Genomic DNA, 13,777 nt, shown 5'->3' with positions numbered 1-13,777 from the left:
ACGCTTAAGGTTTCGATGACAGTTATATTATGAGTTTATGAGTTTTGATGTACCGAAGGAGTTCGGAGTCCCGGATAAGATCAAGGACATGACGAGGAGTCTCGAAATGGTCGAGACGTAAAGATCGATATATTGGACGACTATATTCGGACATCGGAAAGGTTCCGAGTGGTTCGGGTATTTTTCGGAGTACCGAGGAGTTACGGGAATACGGGAGAAGAAGTATATGGGCCTTATTGGGCTTTAGGGGAGAGGGAAAGGCAGGCCGCGCGCCCCCCCAAGGCCTAGTCCGAATTGGACTAGGGGGAGGGGCTGCGCCCCCTCCTTCCTTCTCTTCCCTCTTCCCCTTCCTTGTCTCCTACTCCTAATACTTGAAAGGACTCCTAGTTGGACTAGGAAAGGGGGAATCCTACTCCCGGTGGGAGTAGGACTCCCCTAGGGCGCGCCATAGAGAGGGTCGGCCCTCCCCTCCTCCACTCCTTTATATACGGGGGCAGGGGGCACCCCATAGACACACAAGTTGATCTTCGTGATCGTTCTCTTAGCCGTGTGCGGTGCCCCCTTCCTCCATAATCCTCGATAATATTGTAGCGGTGCTTAGGCGAAGCCTTGCGACGGTAGAACATCAAGATCGTCACCACGCCGTTGTGCTGACGGAACTCTTCCCCGACACTTTGCTGGATCGGAGTCCGGGGATTGTCATCGAGCTGAACGTGTGCTAGAACTCGGAGGTGCCATAGTTTCGGTGCTTGGATCGGTCGGATCGTGAAGACGTACGACTACATCAACCGCGTTGATATAACGCTTCCGCTTTCGGTCTACGAGGGTACGTGGACAACACTCTCCCCTCTCGTTGCTATGCATCACCATGATCTTGCGTGTGCGTAGGAAATTTTTGAAATTACTACGTTCCCCAACATCGTCGTCGTTGGCAACAAAGCGCAGAGTTTTCGCTCGGCAGCTCCCTCATGCCACCATGAGGTCTTCAGGACAAGCGGAACGAGTTTAGTTCCCAAGGTCCGGACCGAGGCGACGGCACCGCCAAAGGCGGGGGAGCACCGAGCCACCCACGGCTACTCTCCTGTCACCCACACGACCAAGAGGGACAGCCACCACCACAAAGATGGCGCCCGCCGGAGAGCCAACCATATGGACCGCCTTCCGAAGCCGCCGCTCCGGCATCCACTGTCCATCCGCATCATGGAGCACCAACCTCGGAAGGTGGAAATAAAGGAGTCTCCTTTGATTCCTAGCCCGGCATCAGTCACAGAGTCTGGGTCGATGCCCCCACACCTGCGCCCCCAGTCTGTCCCGGTGGACCGAGGGGACACCGACTGCACGCAAGGGGTGTCGCAGATTTGCCGATTTGGCATGGTGGGCATGCAAATAGAGCAATGGTGGATGAAGGGAGAGGAAAGGGTGGGGGTGTTATGGAGGATGGCTGTATACAAGACTTGTGACCGTGGTTGTGTGATCAAAGGTGAGCTAGGTGCCCAGGTTAGTGCATATTTTCTGTAATTTGCTTTCTTAGAAATGTACATTGTTTTTTCACCATAGATGTACTCATTTTTTTAGATTTTTTGAGTCCTATTTGTTTGAGATAACAAATGTTGTACTACTCATAGTTTGTGGTGCATTTCGACTCACACGGCCCATTCCAGCAATAAAAGAAAAAAGTCATAGCGGCCCAACCTCCACTCCCCCATCGTCTTCGCTACCGAGCTCCCCCGCATCTCGCAGCTGCGCACACCGGCACAGATGGCAGCTGACGCTCTCGCCGCTCTTCGATTCACAGTTCTCCCAGCCTCCACTCACGGCCGGGATTTTTTTCTCGAATACGCACGAGTGTGCGTATCATATATTAAAGGAGAAAGAGATAAAGGCCCCGGTCTACACGGAGGTGTTACAGATTACAAACTACTTGTACACCGCCACAGCCGCCACATCAATCTAGCCTACTACTCACTCATGATCCACCTTTCTACGTCCGAGAGGCACACCTCCCATGCTCCTTTCAGCTTCCCGGCTTGTAGCAATCGTCGGGCTTCTTCCACTATGCGTGCCGCGAGTGCTGCAATCGAAGGCGAGGCTCCATCAAAAACGATGGCATTTCTATGCTTCCAAAGTTCCCACATTACCAGCGTGAAAAGGGTTCGTATGCCCGTGGGTCGTTGCTCCGCGCTGATCTGGGTGACGCACCAATCCTTTAATGTGTCCTCCGGCGTTGGCGTCCAGTTCGGCCTTCTGACAGCTGTGCAAATCGCCGTCCACAGTGTTCACGCAAACACACAGCTCAGCAGAAGGTGCTCAATGGTCTCGTCCGCTTGTGCGAAGAAAGGGCATGCTGGCTGGTGAGGCAATCCTCTGCGCGCTAGTCGGTCGGACGTCCAACATCTATTCTTGAAGATGAGCCAAAGGAAGAATCGGCATTGCAGCGGCGCGCCGGACTTCCAAGTGAAGGCGGCCGTTGGGTTGACTTCTCGGCCTACAAATTTAGCCGCATACGCCGATCTAACGGAGAATTGGCTATCCTTTTCCCAGGACCAAGCCATAGAATCATCAACCTCATCCAATAACACGACTTGCTGAAGCCTTTCCCAGAGTTGCAAGTATTCGCCTAGTGAGTGCGCATCCAAGTTCGGCCCAGCCTCACGCGCCCAGAGGTTATCCTCCAAGGCCTGTTGCACCGTCTGCGAGGCTCTGATGCGTCGCGGAACCGCTGCAAATAATGATGGGGCCAGCTCTTGTATTCTCATGCCTGACAACCAGCGGTCCTCCCAGAACAAAGTATTTTGTCCGTGCCCGACTTAGGCCCTAGTTGCCGCTGCGAAGAAGGCCCTCGGTTCCTTTGGGACGTCAATAGTGAACTCTGACCACGGCCTTGTGGCATCTGTTCTTTGGAGCCATGGCCAGCGCGCCTGCATGGCAATGTTAAGCCATCGAAGGTTTGGGATCCCGAGCCCACCCGTCCATTTGGGGGTGCACACGTTCTCCCAAGCCACTGCATAGTGCCACCTCTTGCTTTGGCCTTACCACACCACAAGAATCCTCTGATGATTTTGTTCATGGCTACAATAGTCTTGAGCGGAAGATCCAATGCGAGCATGCTATGGATAGGCACAGAGCACAACACCGAGAGGACAAGAATTAAGCAACCACTCTTCGGTAGCATAGCCGCTTTCCAAGTGGGGAGGTAGTTCGCCAGCTGCTCCACAATGCCCTGCAGCTGGGAAGCAGATGGCTTTCGCAGGCAGGGTGGCAACCCAAGGTACCGGCAAGGGAAGGCTCCCAGAGGGCATCCCAGCATGCCCTGGATCCTCAAAGTGTCTTCTTCCGAGCATGTGATGGGTAGAGCGGTTGTTTTCTAAAGATTGACCCGAAGGCCAGAGGCTGTACCAAACATCCGAAGGATCTCAGAGCAAGCTGCAAGCTCTGCCGGTGCTGGCTTCAAAAAGACCATAACATCATCCGCGAATATTCATAGCCGGTGCTTCATGCCCGTGCGGCCCAGAGGAGACAACAGCCCAAGGTCCGATGCCACCGAAAACAAGCGTTGCAAGGGTTCCATGGTGAGGATGATAAGCATTGGCGATAGCAGCCCTCCTTGTCGTAGCCCCTAACAGCCAAGGATTGGCGCCCCAGGGATGCCGTTTACCATGATGCTAGTAGACGAGGTGGCCAATAACCCACATATCCAGTCAATCCACCTTGCTCCAAATCCCATAGCGTGCTTAACCTCGATGAGGAAAGGCCATTGTACTGTGTTGAACGCCTTCGAGATGTCAAGTTTTAGAATCACCGCCGGTTCCTTGAGGGCATGCAGCCTCCTAGCTGTGCACTGCACCAACATGAAATTATCATGTAGTGTCCGGCCACGCACGAAGGCGCTCTGATGAGCCCCAACCAAGGACGGGAGTTCCATCGCTAGTCTGCATGCTAGGATTTTATCGAAGATCTTGATTGCTCCTTGAACTAGGCTGACCGGTCTGAAGTCTTTGTGCTCCTCCGCCCCATCTTTCTTGAGCAAAAGCGTAACTAGGGCCTTGTTTATGGAGGCCAATCCTCGCATATCCCCGCTGTAGAACTGCTGAGTGCCCTCATGAAGTCATGCTTAATGATCTGCCAACATAGCACGTAAAGGCGTCAGGTGAAGCCGTCGGGGCCCGGTGCTTTATCAAGGGGCATAGACTTGATAACGTTTAGGACCTCATCCTCGGTGAAGGGAGCCTCCAGGTGGCTCAAGTCTCGTTGCGGTAGGCCTAGGATCTCCAAGTGCAGAGCATGCTCTCTTGGGACAGCGGTCCCGAACAGGTTCTGGTAGTAGGCGTCCACAATCTCCGTAATCCTCTCCTGACCCGATGCCACCGACCCTTGGTGGCGCAAAGTCATAATCGCGTTCCGTCGTTGCCGATAACGAGCATGTTGGTGAAAGAAACGTGTGTTGGCGTCCCCCTCTTTGAGGTGTAGCAGCCTCGATTTTTGTCTAGCGATAGTTCGTTCCAGCGAGCATAGCCCCAACAGTTTCCTTTTAAGCAGTCGTCGGAGATTCATCTCAGTCCCCAACAGATTCCTCGAGTCGGACGCCATATCCAACCTAAGAATGATTTCCATGGCTATTGCAATCTGCATGCGGGGTACTACAAGAAGGAGAAGGCTGTGGAGGTGAGCGATCCTACGGCCTCCTCGTGGAGATCATCTCGCGCGTGCCATACAAGTCCACCTGCTGCTGCAAGTGCGTCTCCACGCGCTGGCGCGACCTCTTCTCCCACCCGGACCACCGCAAGAAGATGCCGCAGTCCCTCGCCGGCTTCTTTTATGAAGGTTATAACAGGAATCGCTTTCCCAAGGAGGCTCGCTATTTTACCAACGTGTCAGGGGAAGGTGACCCTCTCATCGACCCGTCACTCTCCTTCCTGGCCAAATGCGAGAGCCTTGCCATTATGGATTGCTGCAATGGCCTCCTCCTCTGCTGCTGCGGGAAGGCGACTGATCCCAATACAATGGATTATGTGGTGTGCAATCCCGCCACTGAGAAATGGGTGGTTGTGCCCGCCACTGACTGGTCCTGTAAGGTGAGTGTTGCTCGCCTGGGATTCGAGCCGGCCGTCTCCTCGCACTTCCATGTATTCGAGTTTATAGATCAGAAGACCTGGGGTATGGATGACGGCAAGCTAAATAACCACTGATTGGTCCTGCACTGGCGATTTATTCGTCCAAGGCTGGAGCTTTGAGGAACTATGAAATAGCTGAAAGTTCGGTTTATTTGAGATGCCCTAGAATGCAAACAAGCGCATTTTTAAATGGGATTCTGCATTTGGTTGACTTTGATAATTCAGTAGTAGCCTTTGATGTGGAAGGAGATAATTGGTGGCGTATTCCCATTCCTATGACAACACCTGATGTTCGTACCGGGATGTATTTCCATCACAGGGACAGTTGTAGGAGTACTTCGCAAATAGTACTACTGATTCTGATGATACTGAACTTGATGTCTGGGTGTTAGACTGTATATACGTAGCCTTTGTATATCTGTATTGTAACATTGTATTGTACCCCTTGAGTACCTCTATATAATGAGATAGCCACACCCCAGGTTAGGGATGTCGAGCCGTTCCCAAATGATATGTTTAACATGGTATCAGATTAGGTTACGATGTCTTCCGCTGCCGCCGCCACCGCCGCCGTCGCACCAATCTTGGTTCCTCCGGCCGCCGCCGCCGCGGTGCCGGCTCTCGCTACTGCCTCGCCATTTCTTGCCTCGCAGCCTCTCGTGATGGCCCATGGTGCCTCGTCGTCGCCTCGCTCCCCGATCGGATCGGGAGACCGCGGTGCCACCCCGATCGGTGCTCCCTCTGGTGCTGCTCCTCCTGCGGGCGGCCTTCCCGCGACCCATGGTGGGCCGCTGCCGCCATCGTCTTGGCCGGCGCTGCCCCAACCCTATGGCGCGCCGCCCCTGCAACAGCCCTACGGCGCCCCGCCACCTCACTCCTACTACGGCGCGCCGCCGCCGCAACCCTACTCAGCGCCCGCGCCGCCGCAACCCTACCTGGCGTCTTCCCCGCACCCGCACGGACCTGCGGCTGCATCGCCGCCCGCGGCTTCGGTCGCGGCCGACCACAGTGCCTTCGCGGCACCCTACCACGGTGCCCCTGCGGCACCCTACGACGCCCCCGCGACACACTATGGTGCTCCTAGGGTGGCGTCCCCTGGCTCCTACCCGCCCTACCCGGTGTATCCCGTGCATCCTGGGGCGGCCTCGTCGATGGGCCTGTATGCATCGCCGCATGCCCATGTTGATTCGGCCACAGTGCCTGCGCCGTTCTACTTCTCGCATCTGCTGTCGATGAAGCTCGCGTCGGACAACTACCTGTCCTGGCGTGCCCAGGTGCTCCCTCTTCTGCGGAGTCGCTATCTGGAGGGCTACGTTGACGGATCCACCCCGTGTCCGCCCCCTCATCACCCGGCGTACCACACTTGGGTGGCTCAGGATCAAGCCATCCTCTCCGCCATCCAGTCCTCGCTCACCCCGAGCGTCTCGTCGCTGGTCATCTTCGCCGCTACGTCCCGGGAGACGTGGGCGGCGCTTCACACCAGTTTTGCCTCTCAGTCTCAGGCGCGTGCTCACTCTATACGCACCGAGCTGGGTGAGACAAAGCTTGGTGACCTCAGCATCACCGACTACTTCAACAAGATGTGGGGTCTTGCCGACACGTTGGCCTCGGTTGGCCAGTCGCTGCAGGATGAGGAGTTCAACACCTTCGTGCTTAATGGGCTTGATGATGATTATGACAATCTCATCGAGAATGTTCATGGCCGTGATGACCCGCTTCCACCTCGTGAGCTCTATGCACGTCTGCTTGGCCGTGAGCAGCGCATTAAGGCGCGCCGAGCCTCCCCCAGTTTCGCCTCCGCCAACGCCGCAACTCGTGGCAAGCCCCAACGGTCATCATCTTCAGGAGGCAGACCGGCGCTGCCCTCACAACCGACCTCGAGGGGCCGTGCTCCGACCATCACAGGTTGTAACCGACCGGTGGCGTGTTGTTCTTCTTGTGGTGCCCAACAGGCCTGCCAGTTATGTGGTCTTGAGCGCCACACTGCCTCTCGCTGCCATCGTCGCTGCAAACAAGATTTTCTGGGCCTCGGCAACAACGGCAAAGGGAACGACAAGCAAGCCGCCGCTGCCGTGACGAGTCATGATAATGGTCGTACTCCGTCTTACTCTATTGATCCCACATGGTACATGGACACTGGAGCTACCAACCACCTCACCGGTGAGATGGGTAAGCTCTCCACTCAGGAGCCATACCGTGGTCATGATCAGGTGCACACCGCCAGTGGAGCAGGTATGCGCATCTCCCATGTTGGTCAGGCCTCTCTCCTTGCACACAACTTTCGCACATTACATCTCTCTAATGTCCTTCGTGTTTCTTCTGCTACACGTAGTCTTTTGTCTATTCCTCAACTTACTCGTGATAATAATGTCCTTGCTGAGTTTCACCCTTTTCGTTTCTTTATCAAGGATCGGGACACGAGGGCCGTTCTGCTTAGCGGTCGTCTTCGCCATGGCCTGTATGCACTTGATGCATCATGTCCACCTTCCATGCCGTCCTCTCCTCAGGTGTTCAGTGGTGTTCGTGTGTCGCCTACACACTGGCATGCGCGCCTTGGTCACCCGGCGGCTCCCATAGTTCGACATGTTTTGCATCGTCATGATCTTCCAGTTGTGCCCAATAAAACTGCTGAAACTATTTGTGATGCCTGTCAGCTGGGCAAGAGTCATCAACTTGCTTTTTCAGAGTCTAGCCGTGTTGTGAAACATCCTCTTGAGCTTGTGTTTTCTAATGTATGGGGTCATGCCCAGACATCCGTTAGTGGTCACAATTATTATGTCAGTTTCATTGATGCTTACAGCCGTTTTACTTGGTTATATCTTATTAAACGTAAGTCTGATGTGTTCGATGTCTTTATTCAGTTTCAAGCACACGTTGAGCGTCTTCTTAAGCAGAAAATCATCCATGTCCAATCCGACTGGGGGGGGGGTGAATACCACAACCTCAACTCGATTTTTAACAAACTTGGGATTTCGCACCGCGTGTCATGTCCTCATACACATCAGCAGAATGGTACTGCCGAGCGTAAGCATCGCCATCTTGTTGAAACTGGTCTAACCTTGCTCGCTCATGCCTCCGTCCCGTTTCGGTTCTGGAGTGATGCCTTCTCCACAGCTTGTTTTCTCATAAACAGGCTTCCCTCGAGACTTCTGAAAATGCAAACCCCTCTTAAACTTCTGCTTAATGAGATTCCAGACTACACTTTTTTCAAAGTGTTCGGTTGTGCATGTTGGCCTCACTTGCGTCCTTACAACAAGCGCACGCTAGAGTTTCGGTCTAAGAAGTGTGTTTTTCTTGGGTATAGCTCTCTTCACAAAGGGTACAAGTGCTTGCATGTTCCTACCAACCGCGTCTACATCCCTCGTGACGTAGTGTTTGATGAAAATGTTTTCCCTTTTCGTGCACTTCCGACTAACCCTACCACTTCTACACCACCGGTGCCTGTGTCCACACCTACGCCTGATCAATTTGTGGATGTTGCATATGCCCCTTCGTTGCTCCCTAATCATGCTGCAGGTATTGGACGCGGTGCCCGGCTCGAGCTACTTGATGAACAGGTCACCGATGAGCTTCCTAGTCGGGACGTGCATGTGCCATGCATGACGGGCGGCACCCGCCAACCCGTCATCATCTCGCCTGCTTCGCGGGTGCCGAATCAGCCTGGCTCCACGCTGGCCACACGGGTGCTGGGCTCGCCAGCGCCAGCCTCGCCTGGCTCGCTTGCCTCGTCGGCACCAGTGGCCTCGCCAGCGCCCGCTTCGCCCGGCGCGCAGGCCTCGCCAGCGCCAGCCTCACGTGGCTCGCCCGGGCCACTGGCGGGTCTCTCGCCCGGGACGGCTACTGCTGCCGCCAGCCTGGAGGCCCCGTCACCTGCTCCGGCCCGGTCCGCCTCGGCGCTAGGGTCGCCAACCAGCCCTGCCTCGGTCACCGGCGTGCCTGACTCGTCTGACTCGGTGCCGGCCTCGTCAACATCCTCGGCTGCACCGACTTTGCCAGTTGAACCTGCTGTCACTCTTCGTCCTCGCACACGGAGCCAGTCTGGTGTCTTTCGTCCAAAGAAGCGGACGGATGGCACGGTTGCGTGGCTTGCTGCGTGCATGGCTCACACTGCTGGCGATCCCACTGGAGAGCCTCGTCACTTTTAGGCTGCACTGAGTATTCCTCATTGGCGTGCTGCAATGGAACAAGAGTTTCAGGCCCTCCAACAGAATGATACTTGACGTCTTGTTCCTCCAGTGTCTGGTGTCGACGTCATTGATTCCAAGTGGGTTTTCAAAGTCAAGAGACATGCTGATGGCTCCATTGAACGCTACAAGGCACGGTTAGTTGCAAAGGGCTTCAAACAGAGGTATGGTCTTGATTATGAAGACACTTTCAGTCCTGTCATCAAGCCTACTACCATTCGATTACTACTGTCTCTTGCGGTTACTCGCGGATGGTTCCTTCGTCAGCTTGATGTGCAGAACGCTTTTCTGCATGGCATTCTGGAGGAGGAGGTTTATATGCGTCAGCCACCTGGTTTTGTTGATCTGACACGACCTCATCATCTCCGTCGTCTGGTTAAGGCATTGTATGGGCTCAAACAGGCTCCTCGTGCATGGCATGCTCGCCTTGGATCTGTTCTTCGGGCTCTTGGGTTTACTCCCTCCACTGCTGATACGTCACTGTTTCTCCTCCAGCGCCCTGAGGTTACGATGTATCTTTTGGTTTATGTTGATGATATCATTCTCATCAGTTCCTCCGCTGCTGCTGCTGATCGCCTTGTGATTGCTCTCCGTGATGATTTTGCTGTCAAGGATTTAGGTGCTCTTCATTTTTTTTCCTTGGTCTTGAGGTTTCACGGTCCTCTGCTGGTTTGACTCTAACTCAGAAAAAGTACGCCTTGGACTTGTTGCGTCGTGCTGGAATGCTCACATGCAAACATGTTCACACTCCGATGTCTGCCACTGATCGGTTGTCTGCTCTTGATGGTGACCCTCTCTCGTCTGATGATGCTACTGAGTATCGCAGTATCGTTGGTGGTCTGCAATACCTTACTATTACCACGCCTGATATCTCCTATGCAGTCAACCGTGTCTGTCAGTTTTTGCATGCACCGAGGACGTCTCACTGGTCAGCTGTGAAGCGTATTTTGCGCTATGTCAGTCTTAGTGCCTCCTATGGTTTGCTCCTTCAGTCTGCACCGTCGTATGAGCTCTCGGCTTTCTCTGATGCAGATTGGGCTGGTAGTCCGGATGACAGGCGATCCACGGGGGGCTATGCGGTATTTCTGGGTCCTAACTTGATCGTCTGGAATGCTCGCAAGCAAGCAACTATGTCTCGCAGTAGTACTGAGGCTGAGTACAAAGCGGTTGCTGATGCAACTGCTGAGATCATATGGGTACAGTCTCTGTTGAGAGAGTTGCGTGTTCCTCAAGCTCGTCCTCCGGTCCTGTGGTGTGACAACATTGGTGCGACATATCTTTCTTCTAACCCGGTGTTTCATGCTAGGACAAAACACATCGAGGTGGATTATCACTTTGTTCGGGAACGTGTTGCACAGAAGCTACTCTGTATCAAGTTCATCTCGTCAAAGGATCAACTTGCTGACATCTTCACGAAGCCTCTTCCACAACCACAATTTGTAGGCTGTAGGCGCAATCTTAACTTGCTTTGTACTTCAGGACATAGTTAAGATTGAGGGAGGGTGTTAGACTGTATATACGTAGCCTCTGTATATCTGTATTGTAACATTGTATTGTACCCCTTGGGTACCTCTATATAATGAGATAGCCACACCCCAGGTTAGGGGTGTCGAGCAGTTCCCAAATCATATGTTTAACCTGGGTTCTTGAGGACTATGATACTTCAGAATGGACTTTGAAGCACAATATCAACCACTTGCAGTTGCTTGGAAGAAAGTATTTATCGCACGCGGAACGTTACAGTATTATTTCAATCCATCCAGAACACAATTTGGTTTTTATAGTATGTGGAGATGAGAGTGCACTAATGTCATACGACATGGATTCTGGGAAGCGGTTTTTTATATGCCAACTTGGATGGGATTGCAGGTCTCTCCTTATGTTCCATATGTTCCCTTGTTCTCAGAGTCACTTGGAGATGGGCACTAGAATTGTTCACATATGTCTTTCTGATGATATTGGAGCTAGGTATTGCATACAAGCAACAGTGAATTGGGTAGATCTTTATGGAGTTATGGTAGTTTTTGTTGGGCTGCACTATGTACTTGACTATATGGGGCTAGCTATTCAGTCAACTTACTGAATCTGTGTTTGTGTACTTAATATGTATTACCTCCCAAGTACCTAACGATGGTTACTATGATTCTTCTGTTTGAACTGTTATCAATGTCGTTAATATCTAGATTGTGGTCTCTTTTTATTTACTTGCTTGTGATAATATGTATTGCAACTTTTGGATGCAAAAGTTGTGTTCTGGACTTGGTTGGTATGTGGAGAATTCTTGTCCTCGATCCTGATACACACATGGATCTTTTTTTGCTTTGTCGTGCTTGGCTGTCTGAAACCCTGACATCCGAATCCCATTATTTCATTGAGCTAACAGTATGGCTTTGAAGCTTTTTTCAATCTCCTCCTGATGATGGAATGTTTCTCATAATTAGATACCCTTTTTAAGAATGTGCAACTTGGTAGTTCAAGCTGGATTTATGTCATTTTGTTCTCAGTATCCAGCCTGGAATTTAAGACATGGAATGGCCAAGCCTGCTGTTGTATTGCATCACATCCAAACAACTAGAAATTACTTCTTTTATTGCCCGCTGGCAAAGATGCATTGCTTGCCCTGGATATATTGTTTGATAGATTCCTTGAACTCGCTACTGCACTCTGGGGTTGCTGTACTGGGATACTAGTTGTGTTGTGGACTTGGTATATGGAGGATTCTGGTCCTGAACTCCTGTTACATGCATGGACCCTTTTTTCTTCTTTGTCATGCCTGACTGTCTGAAATCTGACTCCCATTATTTCAATGTCTAACAGCATGACTTAGAAGCTCTTTTCAATCTCCTCCCAGGAGATTGCGGGTTGGTGTGGTGGGTGCACATTACACATTTACAAAGCCCAAATAATGATCAAAATATCTTTTAGTAGAATGAAATATCATACTTAAATGCAGCTTCATTTCCATGGAGTATCTTTTAGTAAAAATATTGAGGTATAAATTTGGTTCAATTCAATGCTTATTGCATCCGTATAAAGTGGATCGCATGGCTAAAGTGATGTGCGTGAGGCAGACTTGAACATCCACTGCCGTTGCCTGATCGGAGGCTTGCTTGGAAGCCTCGTCGTTGCAGACCAAGATCTCCTCGATTTTCTTCACGGGATCGGCCACTTTTTTCTCCATGTTGTCAAACCGATCCATCTTCTTCACCATATTGGTGTTGACTACAATCTTTGTCTAGAGTTGCTTCAGTAGAATTCTAGTTTTCGCAATTTCATCATCGCATCACAGATAGGATCACAACTAACTTTGGTACAAAGTCTTAACAGCCCGAATACCGCTCCCTCTTTTAAACTTGATTTCCTTTATTTTTTTACTTCAAGAAATTAGGGCATCTAGATACAAATATGTAGGTACAGGTAAATGAGACATAATACAAATAAGTTGCCGGAGAGAGGAGCTGAGATGAAAGGAGTTTCTTTCCCTTTGAGATAAAGTCATTGTTTGATTACACGCAAAAAAAGTCATTATTTGATAGTTTTTTCTCCAGAAACATGTTATTCTTAGGTAGGAATGACGCCTACCATTGGCATGTACCTCCCGTAAAATGGGTGTGTGTGTGTGTGCTGGGGGGAGGGGGGGGGGGGGGGGGGGGGGTTGAACTTCTTTTGTTAGAGCATGTCCAATAGTACACCAAAAATGAAGTCAATACCTAAACACAAGTATTTTTGGATTTTTGGCCAGAAAAATGACTCCAACTGAAGACCTTAAACTGCATAGGAACCAACAAAATTATTGGTGACCGCCTAAAATTTGCTACCAAGATCAAAATATAGGTAAAACGACCGGGAAAGCAAGTGCTGACCCTTGAAGTTTCACCCGCGGCCACACCACCTCACCCCGCCCGATTCTAGCCACCCCCGCTGCTCCGAGCCCCGCCGCCTGATTTCGGCCTTCTTGAGTTTTCGCGGCCAGATCTACTCTTACCATCGCCACATCCGCCCAGTCGCTGTCCTCTTGCCACTCTTCAGCCATTCATCCGAGCTCGGTGTCGGCATTTTCCAGCTCAAGCTGGCCACCGACATCGATTTTGGTCATGCAGAGCACATCACCGACCTCCCTACTACGCCTCCTACAAGCTCTCCGCTGCATCACCGACGAGCTCCTCGCCACACTAGTTCGAGCCTGAGCTCCTTCCCGCCGCTGCCGCACCCGAGCTATCGCGACATCGGGCAACAACCAAGGGGCAAGTCGACAGCAGAGATCCATAACAGGGACACCTACGCGCGCTTGTGGCTTCACATGTTCATCACGAGGGAGGATGGAGAGCGCATATGGCGCCACAATGCTTTAATACTCAAGACTTGAGCGACACTCAACTTCCCTGCCATGATAGTCCTTGCACCTCCCACTAGGGTCATCTGCTAGGCCGGAGAGGGAAAACCGCATGGTTGAGGCACAACTCGTGGCTGAGTGCGTTGACA

General features: G+C 52.0%; 1 pseudogene; it reads left to right on the top strand.

The window, feature by feature from the left end:
- Positions 1–11,406, top strand: part of LOC147981309 (F-box protein At5g07610-like) — a 38,521-nt pseudogene extending 27,115 nt beyond the window's left edge.
- The last annotated feature ends 2,371 nt before the right edge of the window (positions 11,407–13,777 follow it).

Source organism: Triticum urartu, chromosome 3A (genome assembly GCF_056163025.1).
Source record: "Triticum urartu cultivar PI428250 chromosome 3A, HENAU_Tu73, whole genome shotgun sequence".
NCBI classification, from domain to species: domain Eukaryota; kingdom Viridiplantae; phylum Streptophyta; class Magnoliopsida; order Poales; family Poaceae; genus Triticum; species Triticum urartu.
The sequence above is the reverse complement of the archived record's forward strand: the minus strand, read 5'-3'. Positions and strand labels throughout refer to the sequence as shown.